Source organism: Aulonocara stuartgranti (genome assembly GCF_965226115.1).
Source record: "Aulonocara stuartgranti genome assembly, chromosome: 9".
In the NCBI taxonomy this organism is placed as follows: Eukaryota; Metazoa; Chordata; class Actinopteri; order Cichliformes; family Cichlidae; genus Aulonocara; species Aulonocara stuartgranti.
This window is the reverse complement of record NC_138960.1, coordinates 12,994,786-13,015,563: the sequence shown is the minus strand read 5'-3', so window position 1 is coordinate 13,015,563 and position 20,778 is coordinate 12,994,786. Positions and strand designations below refer to the sequence as shown.

Sequence of the window (20,778 nt, the reverse complement as noted above, 5' to 3'; positions counted from 1 at the left end):
CATATGGATACAAGCACGTCCAGGCCTATAAATATGACCCATCACCCGCACTCCCAGCAGTCCCGTGGATTTCTTGAAACCATGCAAGCCATTACGGTGCAGAAGGTCATTGGACTGACGGGGAGCGGCAGACTGCTCCTGTTGTAGTTCTCCCCTGACGACAGCATCCTGGTCAAAGGTCATTTTATTTGCATATTTGATTGAACAGCACTGATAAAACAGAAAATATTTATGCCAATATCGGGAGAAATGTGGATTTGCATATGCAGTGTGCAGATTGTGTCCACTGTGATTTTCTTACTGCACTTTAATGTAACCTCTTCACCCCACAATCGCCTTGATCTCTGCACGCACACAAACACGCAGACACAGAGGATATGACGATGCCATCTGTCTAAACTAATAGGAAGGTTACACCACGTTATAAGCTCTTACTTGCTGGTGTTAGTTGCAGATGTTTTTCCTTTCAGAAAGCATTTTATCTCATGACAGCAGGAACATTTCGACGGTCATTCATACATAAAAATAGATGACTTTCATATATTAAGACTAAAATGTCAGTTAGTGCAGTTTTTGACATGTCTGGTCAAATGCAGTACAGGCACAGCTAATGCAGATTCAGTTTTGCTTTTATCTGAAAATAAATCAAATTAAAAATCCTCTGAAATGATGACATAGTGAGTTTGGATATTACATTTGTGTTACTGGGGCGATTGCGGCTCAAGAGTTGGCAGTTCGTCTTGTAATCGGAAGGTTGCCGGTTTGAGCCCTGGCTTGGACAGTCTCTGTCGTTGTATCCTTGGGCAAGACCCGTTGACTACTGGTGGTGGTCAGAAGGCCTGGTGGCGCCAGTGTCCGGCAGCCTCGCCTCTGTCAGTGCGCCCCAGGGCGGCTGTGGCTACTATGTAGCTTACAGTCAGTGTGTGACTGGGTGGATGAGTGAATGTGTAAAGCGCTATACAAATACAGGCCATTTACCTAAACTGTGCTGTTTGTCAGGAACACTTGAGGCCAAAATAGATAACTGATTGTCACAGCTGGCAAGAGTTGGTAGTTATATACAGTCTGTATAAGCTTGGTTAATTTAACAAACATTTTTGAGGAGATAGTTGTTCCAGTAGTTTACAGTAGTTAGTTAGTGATTAGTAATCAGAGCCAGTGTGACTGAGCAGAGCGTGTGAGCGCGAGTGGATTTATGAATGTGAGTGGCTCAGACAGGGCCTGTCCTGGTCTGTTGGGTGGCCTGGCGAACCCTTCCTCTGCCCATAAAGATAAAACTTTATTGATCCCACCGCGGGGAAATTTGTGCGTTACCTCAGCTCAGGTAGAGATAGCAGAAGGAGAATACAAAAAATACAAATAAAATACAACAGATACAAAATAAGTAAAATAATACACTATATATTTTATATAGTGAGAGACAGTATGCAAATAGCAGACAAATCAACAATACATCTCTTCCAATTAATGGCTAATTATTATTATTATTATGTTAAACATGGTCCAAAACATTCAATAAGCCAGCGGTCCCCAATCCCCGGACCGGTTGTTTGGCACTGGGCCACAAGAGTTGAGGCTTGGGTGTGAAATGTGTAGTTTTCAGGGTTTTTATCAGTTTTCAGCGTTATTTTGTTATTGTTTTTAATTGTTAACTCGGTTTTTCTGGGTCTTTTCACGTGTGTTATGAACAAATCTTCTTTTTTCGGTACCAGTACTGGTTTTATTTTGTTGTATTTATCCGCGACACCAAAAAAGCCAGTCAATGAAAATATTGTCGGGCATAAACAGGTCTGTGGCGCAAAAAAGGTTGGGGACCACTGCAATAAGCCACATCAGTGTCAACCATCTGTCTACTGCTTACTACCATAGCCAAGTGGCTAACAAAGGTAAAATGAACCCCCAAAAGTTGATTCTGTTCATCCGGATGTAACATTTTCAGTGGGAGAAACATTTTGGCGGTCATTCAAGTCACTTGAATGACCGACGGCTGTCCCGGGCACTGTGGGGCCGGGCAGCGCTGCTGAACTGGGCCCCGGTCCGGATGGGCCTACAGAAAGTAAAAAAATGGTTGTTTTTTTTTAGCTGAAATAATAATAGATTACTTTTTAATAGACTAATTAATATAGACCAAGGGTGGCAAAAGTACAGACATTCTGCACTTAAAAGCACAGATAATTCTGTTTAAAATACGCTGATAAAAGGTCAAGTACTGATTCAACTTCTTTACTCAAGCAGAGATATTTGAAAGATCTACTTAGGTGAGAAACAAAGTATTTGTACTGCATTTCTTCCCACCTGTGAAATGCACAGAAAGATGTAAAAATATTTTTAACTCAGATTGTTGTATTGGACCGCTAAGGTTACAATAATATGACTGGATGTGCATGTTTTGAGTAGGTGGGTACTTTGTCCCTGGCCTTCTATAGGATTCAAGCTCTGAAGTCATTCAAGGTAAATTAGAAACAATGATGAAACAAGAACAATGAGGTAAACACCAATGTGAAATTAAAACGTTATTTATGTTTATAAAAAAGATGCACATAATATACAATGAAAAAGCATGATTGAAAATTAACAATGCAAAAACAGAATGTAATCAATTTACTAAATTTAGTAAAAACTGTAAAAAAAAAAAAGAGTTTCAGTATTAGTTGAGAATGTGAAAGAGACTTTGAGTTAAACATGATTTATATTTCAGAGATTGTCACGGTTCTGGGTCGGTTTGACCCAGCATTTTAAGTTCTTATATTTTGGTTTATTTTTGAATGATGGATCGTATCGTTTCCCTGGTGCCTTGTTGATTATTATTATTATTATTATTATTATTAACCTATTTTCAGTGATTCTGGTTTAGGGGTTTGTCTCATGTTTAACATAGTTTGAGTTCCATGTGTTATATTCTGTCTGCCTCTTTGTGTCTGCGTCCTTGTGTGATGTTTTCCTGTTTCCTGTTTTATTGTGAAGGTCTGCGTCTCATTTGAGTGTATTCAGTTTTACCTCCCTTGTCTCGTCTCGTTAGCCTAATTTCCCCCAGCTGTGTCTCCCTCCTGTTGCCCATTCCCTGATTACTTCCCAGTGTAGATTCAACTCAATAGTTTAAAGTGGTTATAACTGCACCTGTAATAAAGGCTAATTGGGTGCCAATATGTTTAAACATCTAACTACAATATCAATACTGTAGATTATATTATTAATGCAATGGTAATGATGATTATTAACAATAGCAGCAAAATAATTTCCCTGCTCTCCACACAAGGGACCAGAGATGCAGGCAGCTTCTGAAGTGAGTGAGATTAAACCTTGAGACATTAAATGGAGATGCAGGGAGACGTAGAGAGGATGCAGGGAAACCACACAGACGAACCAGCAACACACACCAGAAAACAGGGCTGAAATACACACAGGGCAATCAGGGAATGGGAGACAGAGCTGACGGGTGTTGAGAATAATAGACTGCTTGGTATACATTGGAGTTAGAGACACTGTAGTTTGTGATTGCTTGCAACATTATAACATGGCAGTTAATGGGTGTAAGAATAAAAAATAGAAAATAGGCCTGGATTGGGAACAAAGAACTGTGGTGCAGGGCAGGAGGACAACCAACCCCCACGAGTAGCACGAGTTACTGAGGGCGAGGGCCGACAATTCCCAGTGGACACTACCTTAAAAGGAGATGGGGGTCAGGGTGTCAGCACCCCTGGCCACTGTACCAGTGTATTTCCATTGTGGGGGTGTTTACTGTAGGGGGAGGAGACCAGAGGTTATAACTAACTGTTGTGTGGAATTCTTTAGATCAGCCTTTAGAATAGGACTGCAGTCTGATCCAGGATCCAGTCTGAGTACCGCCAATGACTCATGCGTCTGACAAATGCTGATTGCTTTGCAAGAGGACTGGGATCGGGATTGGAGGCACAGCGGATTTCACCGGGAATGGGACAACAGCAGAAATAGCTTCAAACATTACTGCATGAAAAGCACAAGGAGTGGACACATTTCATTGTTTGGAACACTGCTTTTCACTACAGCTCTTTGCATGTAAAAACTTTGCTCTTCTCCACAGCTGGCTGACAGACACGCAAAAGCGCAAGCAAGAGTGGCCACAGACCCACTTTGTACACTCTCTCCATCTAATGATAGAGAGGAAGGATACATTCACTACTTCTAGCCTCCACTATTCAAATTCAGTATTTTCACAGTGTCCTAAAAGCTTCCTGAAAAGCCTTTACACTGTTTTCCAAAACGCTGCATCCAGAGCACAGTCAGGGACTGGAAGGACAGAGTAGATTTCCCCCATATGGACTTCTCTCTTCATTGGCTCCCAATTAAATCCCAAATAAAAATCCAAATACTTGCCCTCATACACAAGGTCTTGAATAATCACCACCAATTTTGTCTACAAGATCTCACAGTGCCATATCATCCCAACAGAGTGCTTTGCTCTCAGACTGCTGGCTTCCGAGGGGATTTTAAAGTGCAATGGAAGGCAGAGCCATCACTTTTCAGGCCCCTCTCTGTGGAACCAGCTCCCACTTTGTATTCGGGACACAGACACTTGCTCTCATTTTTGAATTAAGCGTAAAACCTTTTTGCCAAAGTCCAATAACTTGAAAGAGGAGCCAAAGACGTCCTCGTCCCAGATTCGTCCCAAGACAGATTCACACCTATTCTCACCTTGTCTGCTGTGACCTGAAGAACTCGCGTGACCATTGCGACTCTCAAGGTGCTAAAAATCACGCAAGAGTTTAAATGCGTGAGAGGCCACACTTGAGTAGCAAAGAAGCTTTGCTGATGAGATTAAATGTGCAGTTGCATGAAAGCACTAGTCTTTTTAGTGATCTACCTTTTGACCAGGTTAGAACCTGACAAGCGAGTAATCACAATGCCCACCTTGTTAATTGTCCTGAAAATCTGTATAAGCCGGACAATGAATCAGTGATGTTGTAGTCTTTCACAGCGATGGTAGTATAGTGGCGAGCATATCTGCCTTCCAAGCAGTTGACCCGGGTTCGATTCCCGGCCATCGCAGTTGCCACTCGCAGTGCTGTTCAAGCATGTGGGCTGCGTACTATTTTACACTAAAAACGTTCTCCGCTCTTTCTGCAAATGCTTACAATGTCAGGCCAGGTGCATTCTTCATCGGCCTCGCTGCTACCGTTTGCTGTGGAAAGACACTGTTCACACAGGCTTTGAGTTCTCATCACTTCATACCTATACCTTCTTACATGAAACTGGGATTGGACACGCTACTTCTTCATAAAGACACCCAGTCCCACTTTAAATATTGTGCTGAATGTTTGGAATGAAGATAACATTTTACTAACCATGTACTGATCAGCTCTTTGCGGTGGCAAAATCATCAGCTGTGTGTGTTACTGTTCATGCAAACAAGCAAGCTAATGTCAGCCAGCTAGCTTCAACCGCAGCTGTGCTGCACCAATCTCACGGAACTGCAAAACCACAAGCTTTCGCACCAAAGTCATGCAGCTACCGCATTTACAATCCAGCGTGGCCGTTGTTGTGCACATCCTACTTGAAAGATGTGTGGCGTAGGACTTGGAAGACGTATGTCGTTCAAGTATGTAGCTCCACAGCCCAATGTGGTTGTTGTGGCCGAGCGGTCAAGGCGATGGACTAGAAATCCATTGGGGTCTCCCCGCACAGGTTCGAATCCTGTCGACAACGGCCAGCTGTTTTGCGCCAGTCCAGACGTTGATTTGAGAAGAAGGCATGGAGATCACCTGAGAAGGTGCCAGGAGAAAGAGCCAGGCCTTTGCTTGTGAAAATAGAGCACGCAGAAGCAATGGACCCAGCTATGTCCTGACAAAATTAGGCACATATTCAGTAAACATGGCATCCTTCAATTGGTCTCTTAGCCACCCCACACGTGCCCCCGTGTAGTCGTCCAGGATCCAGTCTGAGTACCGCCAATGACTCATGCGTCTGACAAATGCTGATTGCTTTGCAAGAGGACTGGGATCGGGATTGGAGGCACAGCGGATTTCACCGGGAATGGGACAACAGCAGAAATAGCTTCAAACATTACTGCATGAAAAGCACAAGGAGTGGAAACATTTCATTGTTTGGAACACTGCTTTTCACTACAGCTCTTTGCATGTAAAAACTTTGCTCTTCTCCACAGCTGGCTGACAGACACGCAAAAGCGCAAGCAAGAGTGGCCACAGACCCACTATGCCGGCCTTTGTACACTCTCTCCATCTAATGATAGAGAGGAAGGATACATTCACTACTTCTAGCCTCCACTATTCAAATTCAGTATTTTCACAGTGTCCTAAAAGCTTCCTGAAAAGCCTTTACACTGTTTTCCAAAACGCTGCATCCAGAGCACAGTCAGGGACTGGAAGGACAGAGTAGATTTCCCCCATATGGACTTCTCTCTTCATTGGCTCCCAATTAAATCCCAAATAAAAATCCAAATACTTGCCCTCACACACAAGGTCTTGAATAATCACCACCAATTTTGTCTACAAGATCTCACAGTGCCATATCATCCCAACAGAGTGCTTTGCTCTCAGACTGCTGGCTTCCGAGGGGATTTTAAAGTGCAATGGAAGGCAGAGCCATCACTTTTCAGGCCCCTCTCTGTGGAACCAGCTCCCACTTTGTATTCGGGACACAGACACTTGCTCTCATTTTTGAATTAAGCGTAAAACCTTTTTGCCAAAGTCCAATAACTTGAAAGAGGAGCCAAAGACGTCCTCGTCCCAGATTCGTCCCAAGACAGATTCACACCTATTCTCACCTTGTCTGCTGTGACCTGAAGAACTCGCGTGACCATTGCGACTCTCAAGGTGCTAAAAATCACGCAAGAGTTTAAATGCGTGAGAGGCCACACTTGAGTAGCAAAGAAGCTTTGCTGATGAGATTAAATGTGCAGTTGCATGAAAGCACTAGTGTTTTTAGTGATCTACCTTTTGACCAGGTTAGAACCTGACAAGCGAGTAATCACAATGCCCACCTTGTTAATTGTCCTGAAAATCTGTATAAGCCGGACAATGAATCAGTGATGTTGTAGTCTTTCATAGCGATGGTGGTATAGTGGTGAGCATAGCTTCCTTCCAAGCAGTTGACCCGGGTTCGATTCCCGGCCATCGCAGTTGCCACTCGCAGTGCTGTTCAAGCATGTGGGCTGTGTACTATTTTACACTAAAAACATTCTCCGCTCTTTTTGCAAATGCTTACAATGTCAGGCCAGGTGCATTCTTCATCGGCCTCGCTGCTACCGTTTGCTGTGGAAAGACACTGTTCAAACAGGCTTTGAGTTCTCATCACTTCATACCTATACCTTCTTACATGAAACTGGGATTGGACATGCTACTTCTTCATAAAGACACCCAGTCCCACTTTAAATATTGTGCTGAATGTTTGGAATGAAGATAACATTTTACTAACCATGTACTGATCAGCTCTTTGCGGTGGCAAAATTATCAGCTGTGTGTGTTACTGTTCATGCAAACAAGCAAGCTAATGTCAGCCAGCTAGCTTCAACCGCAGCTGTGCTGCACCAATCTCACGGAACTGCAAAACCACAAGCTTTCGCACCAAAGTCATGCAGCTACCGCATTTACAATCCAGCGTGGCCGTTGTTGTGCACATCCTACTTGAAAGATGTGTGGCGTAGGACTTGGAAGACGTATGTCTTTCAAGTATGTAGCTCCACAGCCCAATGTGGTTGTTGTGGCCGAGCGGTCAAGGCGATGGACTAGAAATCCATTGGGGTCTCCCCGCACAGGTTCGAATCCTGTCGACAACGGTCAGCTGTTTTGCGGCAGTCCAGACGTTGATTTGAGAAGAAGGCATGGAGATCACCTGAGAAGGTGCCAGGAGAAAGAGCCAGGCCTTTGCTTGTGAAAATAGAGCACGCAGAAGCAATGGACCCAGCTATGTCCTGACAAAATTAGGCACATATTCAGTAAACATGGCATCCTTCAATTGGACTCTTAGCCACCCCACACGTTCCCCCGTGTAGTCGTTCAGGATCCAGTCTGAGTACCGCCAATGACTCATGCGTCTGACAAATGCTGATTGCTTTGCAAGAGGACTGGGATCGGGATTGGAGGCACAGCGGATTTCACCGGGAATGGGACAACAGCAGAAATAGCTTCAAACATTACTGCATGAAAAGCACAAGGAGTGGAAACATTTCATTGTTTGGAACACTGCTTTTCACTACAGCTCTTTGCATGTAAAAACTTTGCTCTTCTCCACAGCTGGCTGACGGACACGCAAAAGCGCAAGCAAGAGTGGCCACAGACCCACTATGCCGGCCTTTGTACACTTGGCTCCCAATTAAATCCCAAATAAAAATCCAAATACTTGCCCTCACACACAAGGTCTTGAATAATCACCACCAATTTTGTCTACAAGATCTCACAGTGCCATATCATCCCAACAGAGTGCTTTGCTCTCAGACTGCTGGCTTCCGAGGGGATTTCAAAGTGCAATGGAAGGCAGAGCCATCACTTTTCAGGCCCCTCTCTGTGGAACCAGCTCCCACTTTGTATTCGGGACACAGACACTTGCTCTCATTTTTGAATTAAGCGTAAAACCTTTTTGCCAAAGTCCAATAACTTGAAAGAGGAGCCAAAGACGTCCTCGTCCCAGATTCGTCCCAAGACAGATTCACACCTATTCTCACCTTGTCTGCTGTGACCTGAAGAACTCGCGTGACCATTGCGACTCTCAAGGTGCTAAAAATCACGCAAGAGTTTAAATGCGTGAGAGGCCACACTTGAGTAGCTAAGAAGCTTTGCTGATGAGATTAAATGTGCAGTTGCATGAAAGCACTAGTCTTTTTAGTGATCTACCTTTTGACCAGTTTAGAACCTGACAAGCGAGTAATCACAATGCCCACCTTGTTAATTGTCCTGAAAATCTGTATAAGCCGGACAATGAATCAGTGATGTTGTAGTCTTTCACAGCGATGGTGGTATAGTGGCGAGCATAGCTGCCTTCCAAGCAGTTGACCTGGGTTCGATTCCCGGCCATCGCAGTTGCCACTCGCAGTGCTGTTCAAGCATGTGGGGTGCGTTCTGTTTTACACTAAAAACGTTCTCCGCTCTTTCTGCAAATGCTTACAATGTCAGGCCAGGTGCATTCTTCATCGGCCTCGCTGCTACCGTTTGCTGTGGAAAGACACTGTTCACACAGGCTTTGAGTTCTCATCACTTCATACCTATACCTTCTTACATGAAACTGGGATTGGACACGCTACTTCTTCATAAAGACACCCAGTCCCACTTTAAATATTGTGCTGAATGTTTGGAATGAAGATAACATTTTACTAACCATGTACTGATCAGCTCTTTGCGGTGGCAAAATCATCAGCTGTGTGTGTTACTGTTCATGCAAACAAGCAAGCTAATGTCAGCCAGCTAGCTTCAACCGCAGCTGTGCTGCACCAATCTCACGGAACTGCAAAACCACAAGCTTTCGCACCAAAGTCATGCAGCTACCGCATTTACAATCCAGCGTGGCCGTTGTTGTGCACATCCTACTTGAAAGATGTGTGGCGTAGAACTTGGAAGACGTATGTCGTTCAAGTATGTAGCTCCACAGCCCAATGTGGTTGTTGTGGCCGAGCGGTCAAGGCGATGGACTAGAAATCCATTGGGGTCTCCCCGCACAGGTTCGAATCCTGTCGACAACGGTCAGCTGTTTTGCGCCAGTCCAGACGTTGATTTGAGAAGAAGGCATGGAGATCACCTGAGAAGGTGCCAGGAGAAAGAGCCAGGCCTTTGCTTGTGAAAATAGAGCACGCAGAAGCAATGGACCCAGCTATGTCCTGACAAAATTAGGCACATATTCAGTAAACATGGCATCCTTCAATTGGTCTCTTAGCCACCCCACACGTGCCCCCGTGTAGTCGTCCAGGATCCAGTCTGAGTACCGCCAATGACTCATGCTTCTGACAAATGCTGATTGCTTTGCAAGAGGACTGGGATCGGGATTGGAGGCACAGCGGATTTCACCGGGAATGGGACAACAGCAGAAATAGCTTCAAACATTACTGCATGAAAAGCACAAGGAGTGGAAACATTTCATTGTTTGGAACACTGCTTTTCACTACAGCTCTTTGCATGTAAAAACTTTGCTCTTCTCCACAGCTGGCTGACAGACACGCAAAAGCGCAAGCAAGAGTGGCCACAGACCCACTATGCCGGCCTTTGTACACTCTCTCCATCTAATGATAGAGAGGAAGGATACATTCACTACTTCTAGCCTCCACTATTCAAATTCAGTATTTTCACAGTGTCCTAAAAGCTTCCTGAAAAGCCTTTACACTGTTTTCCAAAACGCTGCATCCAGAGCACAGTCAGGGACTGGAAGGACAGAGTAGATTTCCCCCATATGGACTTCTCTCTTCATTGGCTCCCAATTAAATCCCAAATAAAAATCCAAATACTTGCCCTCACACACAAGGTCTTGAATAATCACCACCAATTTTGTCTACAAGATCTCACAGTGCCATATCATCCCAACAGAGTGCTTTGCTCTCAGACTGCTGGCTTCCGAGGGGATTTTAAAGTGCAATGGAAGGCAGAGCCATCACTTTTCAGGCCCCTCTCTGTGGAACCAGCTCCCACTTTGTATTCGGGACACAGACACTTGCTCTCATTTTTGAATTAAGCGTAAAACCTTTTTGCCAAAGTCCAATAACTTGAAAGAGGAGCCAAAGACGTCCTCGTCCCAGATTCGTCCCAAGACAGATTCACACCTATTCTCACCTTGTCTGCTGTGACCTGAAGAACTCGCGTGACCATTGCGACTCTCAAGGTGCTAAAAATCACGCAAGAGTTTAAATGCGTGAGAGGCCACACTTGAGTAGCAAAGAAGCTTTGCTGATAAGATTAAATGTGCAGTTTCATGAAAGCACTAGTCTTTTTAGTGATCTACCTTTTGACCAGGTTAGAACCTGACAAGCGAGTAATCACAATGCCCACCTTGTTAATTGTCCTGAAAATCTGTATAAGCCGGACAATGAATCAGTGATGTTGTAGTCTTTCACAGCGATGGTGGTATAGTGGCGAGCATAGCTGCCTTCCAAGCAGTTGACCCGGGTTCGATTCCCGGCCATCGCAGTTGCCACTCGCAGTGCTGTTCAAGCATGTGGGCTGTGTACTATTTTACACTAAAAACATTCTCCGCTCTTTTTGCAAATGCTTACAATGTCAGGCCAGGTGCATTCTTCATCGGCCTCGCTGCTACCGTTTGCTGTGGAAAGACACTGTTCAAACAGGCTTTGAGTTCTCATCACTTCATACCTATACCTTCTTACATGAAACTGGGATTGGACATGCTACTTCTTCATAAAGACACCCAGTCCCACTTTAAATATTGTGCTGAATGTTTGGAATGAAGATAACATTTTACTAACCATGTACTGATCAGCTCTTTGCGGTGGCAAAATCATCAGCTGTGTGTGTTACTGTTCATGCAAACAAGCAAGCTAATGTCAGCCAGCTAGCTTCAACCGCAGCTGTGCTGCACCAATCTCACGGAACTGCAAAACCACAAGCTTTCGCACCAAAGTCATGCAGCTACCGCATTTACAATCCAGCGTGGCCGTTGTTGTGCACATCCTACTTGAAAGATGTGTGGCGTAGGACTTGGAAGACGTATGTCGTTCAAGTATGTAGCTCCACAGCCCAATGTGGTTGTTGTGGCCGAGCGGTCAAGGCGATGGACTAGAAATCCATTGGGGTCTCCCCGCACAGGTTCGAATCCTGTCGACAACGGCCAGCTGTTTTGCGCCAGTCCAGACGTTGATTTGAGAAGAAGGCATGGAGATCACCTGAGAAGGTGCCAGGAGAAAGAGCCAGGCCTTTGCTTGTGAAAATAGAGCACGCAGAAGCAATGGACCCAGCTATGTCCTGACAAAATTAGGCACATATTCAGTAAACATGGCATCCTTCAATTGGTCTCTTAGCCACCCCACACGTTCCCCCGTGTAGTCGTCCAGGATCCAGTCTGAGTACCGCCAATGACTCATGCGTCTGACAAATGCTGATTGCTTTGCAAGAGGACTGGGATCGGGATTGGAGGCACAGCGGATTTCACCGGGAATGGGACAACAGCAGAAATAGCTTCAAACATTACTGCATGAAAAGCACAAGGAGTGGAAACATTTCATTGTTTGGAACACTGCTTTTCACTACAGCTCTTTGCATGTAAAAACTTTGCTCTTCTCCACAGCTGGCTGACAGACACGCAAAAGCGCAAGCAAGAGTGGCCACAGACCCACTATGCCGGCCTTTGTACACTCTCTCCATCTAATGATAGAGAGGAAGGATACATTCACTACTTCTAGCCTCCACTATTCAAATTCAGTATTTTCACAGTGTCCTAAAAGCTTCCTGAAAAGCCTTTACACTGTTTTCCAAAACGCTGCATCCAGAGCACAGTCAGGGACTGGAAGGACAGAGTAGATTTCCCCCATATGGACTTCTCTCTTCATTGGCTCCCAATTAAATCCCAAATAAAAATCCAAATACTTGCCCTCACACACAAGGTCTTGAATAATCACCACCAATTTTGTCTACAAGATCTCACAGTGCCATATCATCCCAACAGAGTGCTTTGCTCTCAGACTGCTGGCTTCCGAGGGGATTTTAAAGTGCAATGGAAGGCAGAGCCATCACTTTTCAGGCCCCTCTCTGTGGAACCAGCTCCCACTTTGTATTCGGGACACAGACACTTGCTCTCATTTTTGAATTAAGCGTAAAACCTTTTTGCCAAAGTCCAATAACTTGAAAGAGGAGCCAAAGACGTCCTCGTCCCAGATTCGTCCCAAGACAGATTCACACCTATTCTCACCTTGTCTGCTGTGACCTGAAGAACTCGCGTGACCATTGCGACTCTCAAGGTGCTAAAAATCACGCAAGAGTTTAAATGCGTGAGAGGCCACACTTGAGTAGCAAAGAAGCTTTGCTGATAAGATTAAATGTGCAGTTTCATGAAAGCACTAGTCTTTTTAGTGATCTACCTTTTGACCAGGTTAGAACCTGACAAGCGAGTAATCACAATGCCCACCTTGTTAATTGTCCTGAAAATCTGTATAAGCCGGACAATGAATCAGTGATGTTGTAGTCTTTCACAGCAATTTTGGTATAGTGGCGAGCATAGCTGCCTTCCAAGCAGTTGACCCGGGTTCGATTCCCGGCCATCGCAGTTGCCACTCGCAGTGCTGTTCAAGCATGTGGGCTGTGTACTATTTTACACTAAAAACATTCTCCGCTCTTTTTGCAAATGCTTACAATGTCAGGCCAGGTGCATTCTTCATTGGCCTCGCTGCTACCGTTTGCTGTGGAAAGACACTGTTCAAACAGGCTTTGAGTTCTCATCACTTCATACCTATACCTTCTTACATGAAACTGGGATTGGACATGCTACTTCTTCATAAAGACACCCAGTCCCACTTTAAATATTGTGCTGAATGTTTGGAATGAAGATAACATTTTACTAACCATGTACTGATCAGCTCTTTGCGGTGGCAAAATCATCAGCTGTGTGTGTTACTGTTCATGCAAACAGGCAAGCTAATGTCAGCCAGCTAGCTTCAACCGCAGCTGTGCTGCACCAATCTCACGGAACTGCAAAACCACAAGCTTTCGCACCAAAGTCATGCAGCTACCGCATTTACAATCCAGCGTGGCCGTTGTTGTGCACATCCTACTTGAAAGATGTGTGGCGTAGGACTTGGAAGACGTATGTCGTTCAAGTATGTAGCTCCACAGCCCAATGTGGTTGTTGTGGCCGAGCGGTCAAGGCGATGGACTAGAAATCCATTGGGGTCTCCCCGCACAGGTTCGAATCCTGTCGACAACGGTCAGCTGTTTTGCGGCAGTCCAGACGTTGATTTGAGAAGAAGGCATGGAGATCACCTGAGAAGGTGCCAGGAGAAAGAGCCAGGCCTTTGCTTGTGAAAATAGAGCACGCAGAAGCAATGGACCCAGCTATGTCCTGACAAAATTAGGCACATATTCAGTAAACATGGCATCCTTCAATTGGTCTCTTAGCCACCCCACACGTGCCCCCGTGTAGTCGTCCAGGATCCAGTCTGAGTACCGCCAATGACTCATGCGTCTGACAAATGCTGATTGCTTTGCAAGAGGACTGGGATCGGGATTGGAGGCACAGGGGATTTCACCGGGAATGGGACAACAGCAGAAATAGCTTCAAACATTACTGCATGAAAAGCACAAGGAGTGGAAACATTTCATTGTTTCGAACACTGCTTTTCACTACAGCTCTTTGCATGTAAAAACTTTGCTCTTCTCCACAGCTGGCTGACGGACACGCAAAAGCGCAAGCAAGAGTGGCCACAGACCCACTATGCCGGCCTTTGTACACTTGGCTCCCAATTAAATCCCAAATAAAAATCCAAATACTTGCCCTCACACACAAGGTCTTGAATAATCACCACCAATTTTGTCTACAAGATCTCACAGTGCCATATCATCCCAACAGAGTGCTTTGCTCTCAGACTGCTGGCTTCCGAGGGGATTTTAAAGTGCAATGGAAGGCAGAGCCATCACTTTTCAGGCCCTTCTCTGTGGAACCAGCTCCCACTTTGTATTCGGGACACAGACACTTGCTCTCATTTTTGAATTAAGCGTAAAACCTTTTTGCCAAAGTCCAATAACTTGAAAGAGGAGCCAAAGACGTCCTCGTCCCAGATTCGTCCCAAGACAGATTCACACCTATTCTCACCTTGTCTGCTGTGACCTGAAGAACTCGCGTGACCATTGCGACTCTCAAGGTGCTAAAAATCACGCAAGAGTTTAAATGCGTGAGAGGCCACACTTGAGTAGCAAAGAAACTTTGCTGATGAGATTAAATGTGCAGTTGCATGAAAGCACTAGTCTTTTTAGTGATCTACCTTTTGACCAGGTTAGAACCTGACAAGCGAGTAATCACAATGCCCACCTTGTTAATTGTCCTGAAAATCTGTATAAGCCGGACAATGAATCAGTGATGTTGTAGTCTTTCATAGCGATGGTGGTATAGTGGCGAGCATACCTGCCTTCCAAGCAGTTGACCCGGGTTCGATTCCCGGCCATCGCAGTTGCCACTCGCAGTGTTGTTCAAGCATGTGGGCTGTGTACTATTTTACACTAAAAACATTCTCCGCTCTTTTTGCAAATGCTTACAATGTCAGGCCAGGTGCATTCTTCATCGGCCTCGCTGCTACCGTTTGCTGTGGAAAGACACTGTTCAAACAGGCTTTGAGTTCTCATCACTTCATACCTATACCTTCTTACATGAAACTGGGATTGGACATGCTACTTCTTCATAAAGACTCCCAGTCCCACTTTAAATATTGTGCTGAATGTTTGGAATGAAGATAACATTTTACTAACCATGTACTGATCAGCTCTTTGCGGTGGCAAAATCATCAGCTGTGTGTGTTACTGTTCATGCAAACAAGCAAGCTAATGTCAGCCAGCTAGCTTCAACCGCAGCTGTGCTGCACCAATCTCACGGAACTGCAAAACCACAAGCTTTCGCACCAAAGTCATGCAGCTACCGCATTTACAATCCAGCGTGGCCGTTGTTGTGCACATCCTACTTGAAAGATGTGTGGAGTAGGACTTTGTAAGACGTATGTCTTTCAAGTATGTAGTTCTACAGCCCAATGTGGTTGTTGTGGCCGAGCGGTCAAGGCGATGGACTCGAAATCCATTGGGGTCTCCCTGCACAGGTTCGAATCCTGTCGACAAGGGTCATCTTTTTTTGCGGCAGTCCTGACGTTGATTTGAGAAGAAGGCATGGAGATCACCTGAGAAGGTGCCAGGAGAAAGAGCCAGGCCTTTGCTTGTGAAAATAGAGCACGCAGAAGCAATGGACCCAGCTATGTCCTGACAAAATTAGGCACATATTCAGTAAACATGGCATCCTTCAATTGGTCTCTTAGCCACCCCACACGTGCCCCCGTGTAGTCGTCCAGGATCCAGTCTGAGTACCGCCAATGACTCATGCGTCTGACAAATGCTGATTGCTTTGCGAGAGGACTGGGATCGGGATTGGAGGCACAGCAGATTTCACCGGGAATGGGACAACAGCAGAAATAGCTTCAAACATTACTGCATGAAAAGCACAAGGAGTGGACACATTTCATTGTTTGGAACACTGCTTTTCACTACAGCTCTTTGCATGTAAAAACTTTGCTCTTCTCCACAGCTGGCTGACAGACACGCAAAAGCGCAAGCAAGAGTGGCCACAGACCCACTATGCCGGCCTTTGTACACTCTCTCCATCTAACGATAGAGAGGAAGGATACATTCACTACTTCTAGCCTCCACTATTCAAATTCAGTATTTTCACAGTGTCCTAAAAGCTTCCTGAAAAGCCTTTACACTGTTTTCCAAAACACTGCATCCAGAGCACAGTCAGGGACTGGAAGGACAGAGTAGATTTCCCCCATATGGACTTCTCTCTTCATTGGCTCCCAATTAAATCCCAAATAAAAATCCAAATACTTGCCCTCACACACAAGGTCTTGAATAATCACCACCAATTTTGTCTACAAGATCTCACAGTGCCATATCATCCCAACAGAGTGCTTTGCTCTCAGACTGCTGGCTTCCGAGGGGATTTTAAAGTGCAATGGAAGGCAGAGCCATCACTTTTCAGGCCCCTCTCTGTGGAACCAGCTCCCACTTTGTATTCGGGACACAGACACTTGCTCTCATTTTTGAATTAAGCGTAAAACCTTTTTGCCAAAGTCCAATAACTTGAAAGAGGAGCCAAAGACGTCCTCGTCCCAGATTCGTCCCAAGAAAGATTCACACCTATTCTCACCTTGTCTGCTGTGACCTGAAGAACTCGCGTGACCATTGCGACTCTCAAGGTGCTAAAAATCACGCAAGAGTTTAAATGCGTGAGAGGCCACACTTGAGTAGCAAAGAAGCTTTGCTGATGAGATTAAATGTGCAGTTGCATGAAAGCACTAGTCTTTTTAGTGATCTACCTTTTGACCAGTTTAGAACCTGACAAGCGAGTAATCACAATGCCCACCTTGTTAATTGTCCTGAAAATCTGTATAAGCCAGACAATGAATCAGTGATGTTGTAGTCTTTCACAGCGATGGTGGTATAGTGGCGAGCATAGCTGCCTTCCAAGCAGTTGACCCGGGTTCGATTCCCGGCCATCGCAGTTGCCACTCGCAGTGCTGTTCAAGCATGTGGGCTGCGTATTGTTTTACACTAAAAACGTTCTCCGCTCTTTCTGCAAATGCTTACAATGTCAGGCCAGGTGCATTCTTCATCGGCCTCGCTGCTACCGTTTGCTGTGTAAAGACACTGTTCACACAGGCTTTGAGTTCTCATCACTTCATACCTATACCTTCTTACATGAAACTGTGATTGGACACGCTACTTCTTCATAAAGACACCCAGTCCCACTTTAAATATTGTGCTCAATGTTTGGAATGAAGATAACATTTTACTAACCATGTACTGATCAGCTCTTTGCGGTGGCAAAATCATCAGCTGTGTGTGTTACTGTTCATGCAAACAAGCAAGCTAATGTCAGCCAGCTAGCTTCAACCGCAGCTGTGCTGCACCAATCTCACGGAACTGCAAAACCACAAGCTTTCGCACCAAAGTCATGCAGCTACCGCATTTACAATCCAGCGTGGCCGTTGTTGTGCACATCCTACTTGAAAGATGTGTGGCGTAGGACTTGGAAGACGTATGTCTTTCAAGTATGTAGTTCCACAGCCCAATGTGGTTGTTGTGGCCGAGCGGTCAAGGCGATGGACTAGAAATCCATTGGGGTCTCCCCGCACAGGTTCGAATCCTGTCGACAACGGTCAGCTTTTTTTGCGGCAGTCCTGACGTTGATTTGAGAAGAAGGCATGGAGATCACCTGAGAAGGTGCCAGGAGAAAGAGCCAGGCCTTTGCTTGTGAAAATAGAGCACGCAGAAGCAATGGACCCAGCTATGTCCTGACAAAATTAGGCACATATTCAGTAAACATGGCATCCTTCAATTGGTCTCTTAGCCACCCCACACGTGCCCCCGTGTAGTCGTCCAGGATCCAGTCTGAGTACCGCCAATGACTCATGCGTCTGACAAATGCTGATTGCTTTGCGAGAGGACTGGGATCGGGATTGGAGGCACAGCGGATTTCACCGGGAATGGGACAACAGCAGAAATAGCTTCAAACATTACTGCATGAAAAGCACAAGGAGTGGACACATTTCATTGTTTGGAACACTGCTTTTCACTACAGCTCTTTGCATGTAAAAACTTTGCTCTTCTCCACAGCTGGCTGACAGACACGCAAAAGCGCAAGCAAGAGTGGCCACAGACCCACTATGCCGGCCTTTGTACACTCTCTCCATCTAATGATAGAGAGGAAGGATACATTCACTACTTCTAGCCTCCACTATTCAAATTCAGTATTTTCACAGTGTCCTAAAAGCTTCCTGAAAAGCCTTTACACTGTTTTCCAAAACGCTGCATCCAGAGCACAGTCAGGGACTGGAAGGACAGAGTAGATTCCCCCCATATGGACTTCTCTCTTCATTGGCTCCCAATTAAATCCCAAATAAAAATCCAAATACTTGCCCTCACACACAAGGTCTTGAATAATCACCACCAATTTTGTCTACAAGATCTCACAGTGCCATATCATCCCAACAGAGTGCTTTGCTCTCAGACTACTGCCTTCCGAGGGGATTTTAAAGTGCAATGGAAGGCAGAGCCATCACTTTTCAGGCCCCTCTCTGTGGAACCAGCTCCCACTTTGTATTCGGGACACAGACACTTGCTCTCATTTTTGAATTAAGCGTAAAACCTTTTTGCCAAAGTCCAATAACTTGAAAGAGGAGCCAAAGACGTCCTCGTCCCAGATTCGTCCCAAGACAGATTCACACCTATTCTCACCTTGTCTGCTGTGACCTGAAGAACTCGCGTGACCATTGCAACTCTCAAGGTGCTAAAAATCACGCAAGAGTTTAAATGCGTGAGAGGCCACACTTGAGTAGCAAAGAAGCTTTGCTGATGAGATTAAATGTGCAGTTGCATGAAAGCACTAGTCTTTTTAGTGATCTACCTTTTGACCAGTTTAGAACCTGACAAGCGAGTAATCACAATGCCCACCTTGTTAATTGTCCTGAAAATCTGTATAAGCCGGACAATGAATCAGTGATGTTGTAGTCTTTCACAGCGATGGTGGTATAGTGGCGAGCATAGCTTCCTTCCAAGCAGTTGACCCGGGTCCGATTCCCGGCCATCGCAGTTGCCACTCGCAGTGCTGTTCAAGCATGTGGGCTGTGTATTGTTTTACACTAAAAACGTTCTCCGCTCTTTCTGCAAATGCTTACAATGTCAGGCCAGGTGCATTCTTCATCGGCCTCGCTGCTACCGTTTGCTGTGGAAAGACACTGTTCAAACAGGCTTTGAGTTCTCATCACTTCATACCTATACCTTCTTACATGAAACTGGGATTGGACATGCTACTTCTTCATAAAGACACCCAGTCCCACTTTAAATATTGTGCTGAATGTTTGGAATGAAGATAACATTTTACTAACCATGTACTGATCAGCTTTTTGCGGTGGCAAAATCATCAGCTGTGTGTGTTACTGTTCATGCAAACAAGCAAGCTAATGTCAGCCAGCTAGCTTCAACCGCAGCTGTGCTGCACCAATCTCACGGAACTGCAAAACCACAAGCTTTCGCACCAAAGTCATGCAGCTACCGCATTTACAATCCAGCGTGGCCGTTGTTGTGCACATCCTACTTGAAAGATGTGTGGCGTAGGACTTGGAAGACGTATGTCATTCAAGTATGTAGCCCCACAGCCCAATGTGGTTGTTGTGGCCGAGCGGTCAAGGCGATGGACTAGAAATCCATTGGGGTCTCCCCGCACAGGTTCGAATCCTGTCGACAACGGTCAGCTGTTTTGCGCCAGTCCAGACATTGATTTGAGAAGAAGGCATGGAGATCACCTGAGAAGGTGCCAGGAGAAAGAGCCAGGCCTTTGCTTGTGAAAATAGAGCACGCAGAAGCAATGGACCCAGCTATGTCCTGACAAAATTAGGCACATATTCAGTAAACATGGCATCCTTCAATTGGTCTCTTAGCCACCCCACACGTGCCCCCGTGTAGTCGTCCAGGATCCAGTCTGAGTACCGCCAATGACTCATGCGTCTGACAAATGCTGATTGCTTTGCAAGAGGACTGGGATCGGGATTGGAGGCACAGCGGATTTCACCGGGAATGGGACAACAGCAGAAATAGCTTCAAACATTACTGCATGAAAAGCACAAGGAGTGGACACATTTCATTGTTTGGAACACTGCTTTTCACTACAGCTCTTTGCATGTAAAAACTTTGCTCTTCTCCACAGCTGGCTGACAGACATGCAAAAGTGCAAGCAAGAGTGGCCACAGACCCACTATGCCGGCCTTTGTACACTCTCTCCATCTAATGATAGAGAGGAAGGATACATTCACTACTTCTAGCCTCCACTATTCAAATTCAGTATTTTCACAGTGTCCTAAAAGCTTCCTGAAAAGCCTTTACACTGTTTTCCAAAACGCTGCATCCAGAGCACAGTCAGGGACTGGAAGGACAGAGTAGATTTCCCCCATATGGACTTCTCTCTTCATTGGCTCCCAATTAAATCCCAAATAAAAATCCAAATACTTGCCCTCACACACAAGGTCTTGAATAATCACCACCAATTTTGTCTACAAGATCTCACAGTGCCATATCATCCCAACAGAGTGCTTTGCTCTCAGACTGC

At 45.3% G+C, this 20,778-nt stretch overlaps 1 protein-coding gene across 1 annotated transcript in view; it reads right to left on the bottom strand.

Annotated features, from left to right (window-relative positions):
• LOC309714695 (uncharacterized protein) overlaps positions 1-20,778 on the bottom strand; it is a 188,078-nt gene that overhangs the window by 115,429 nt on the left and 51,871 nt on the right. The window lies entirely within an intron of this gene.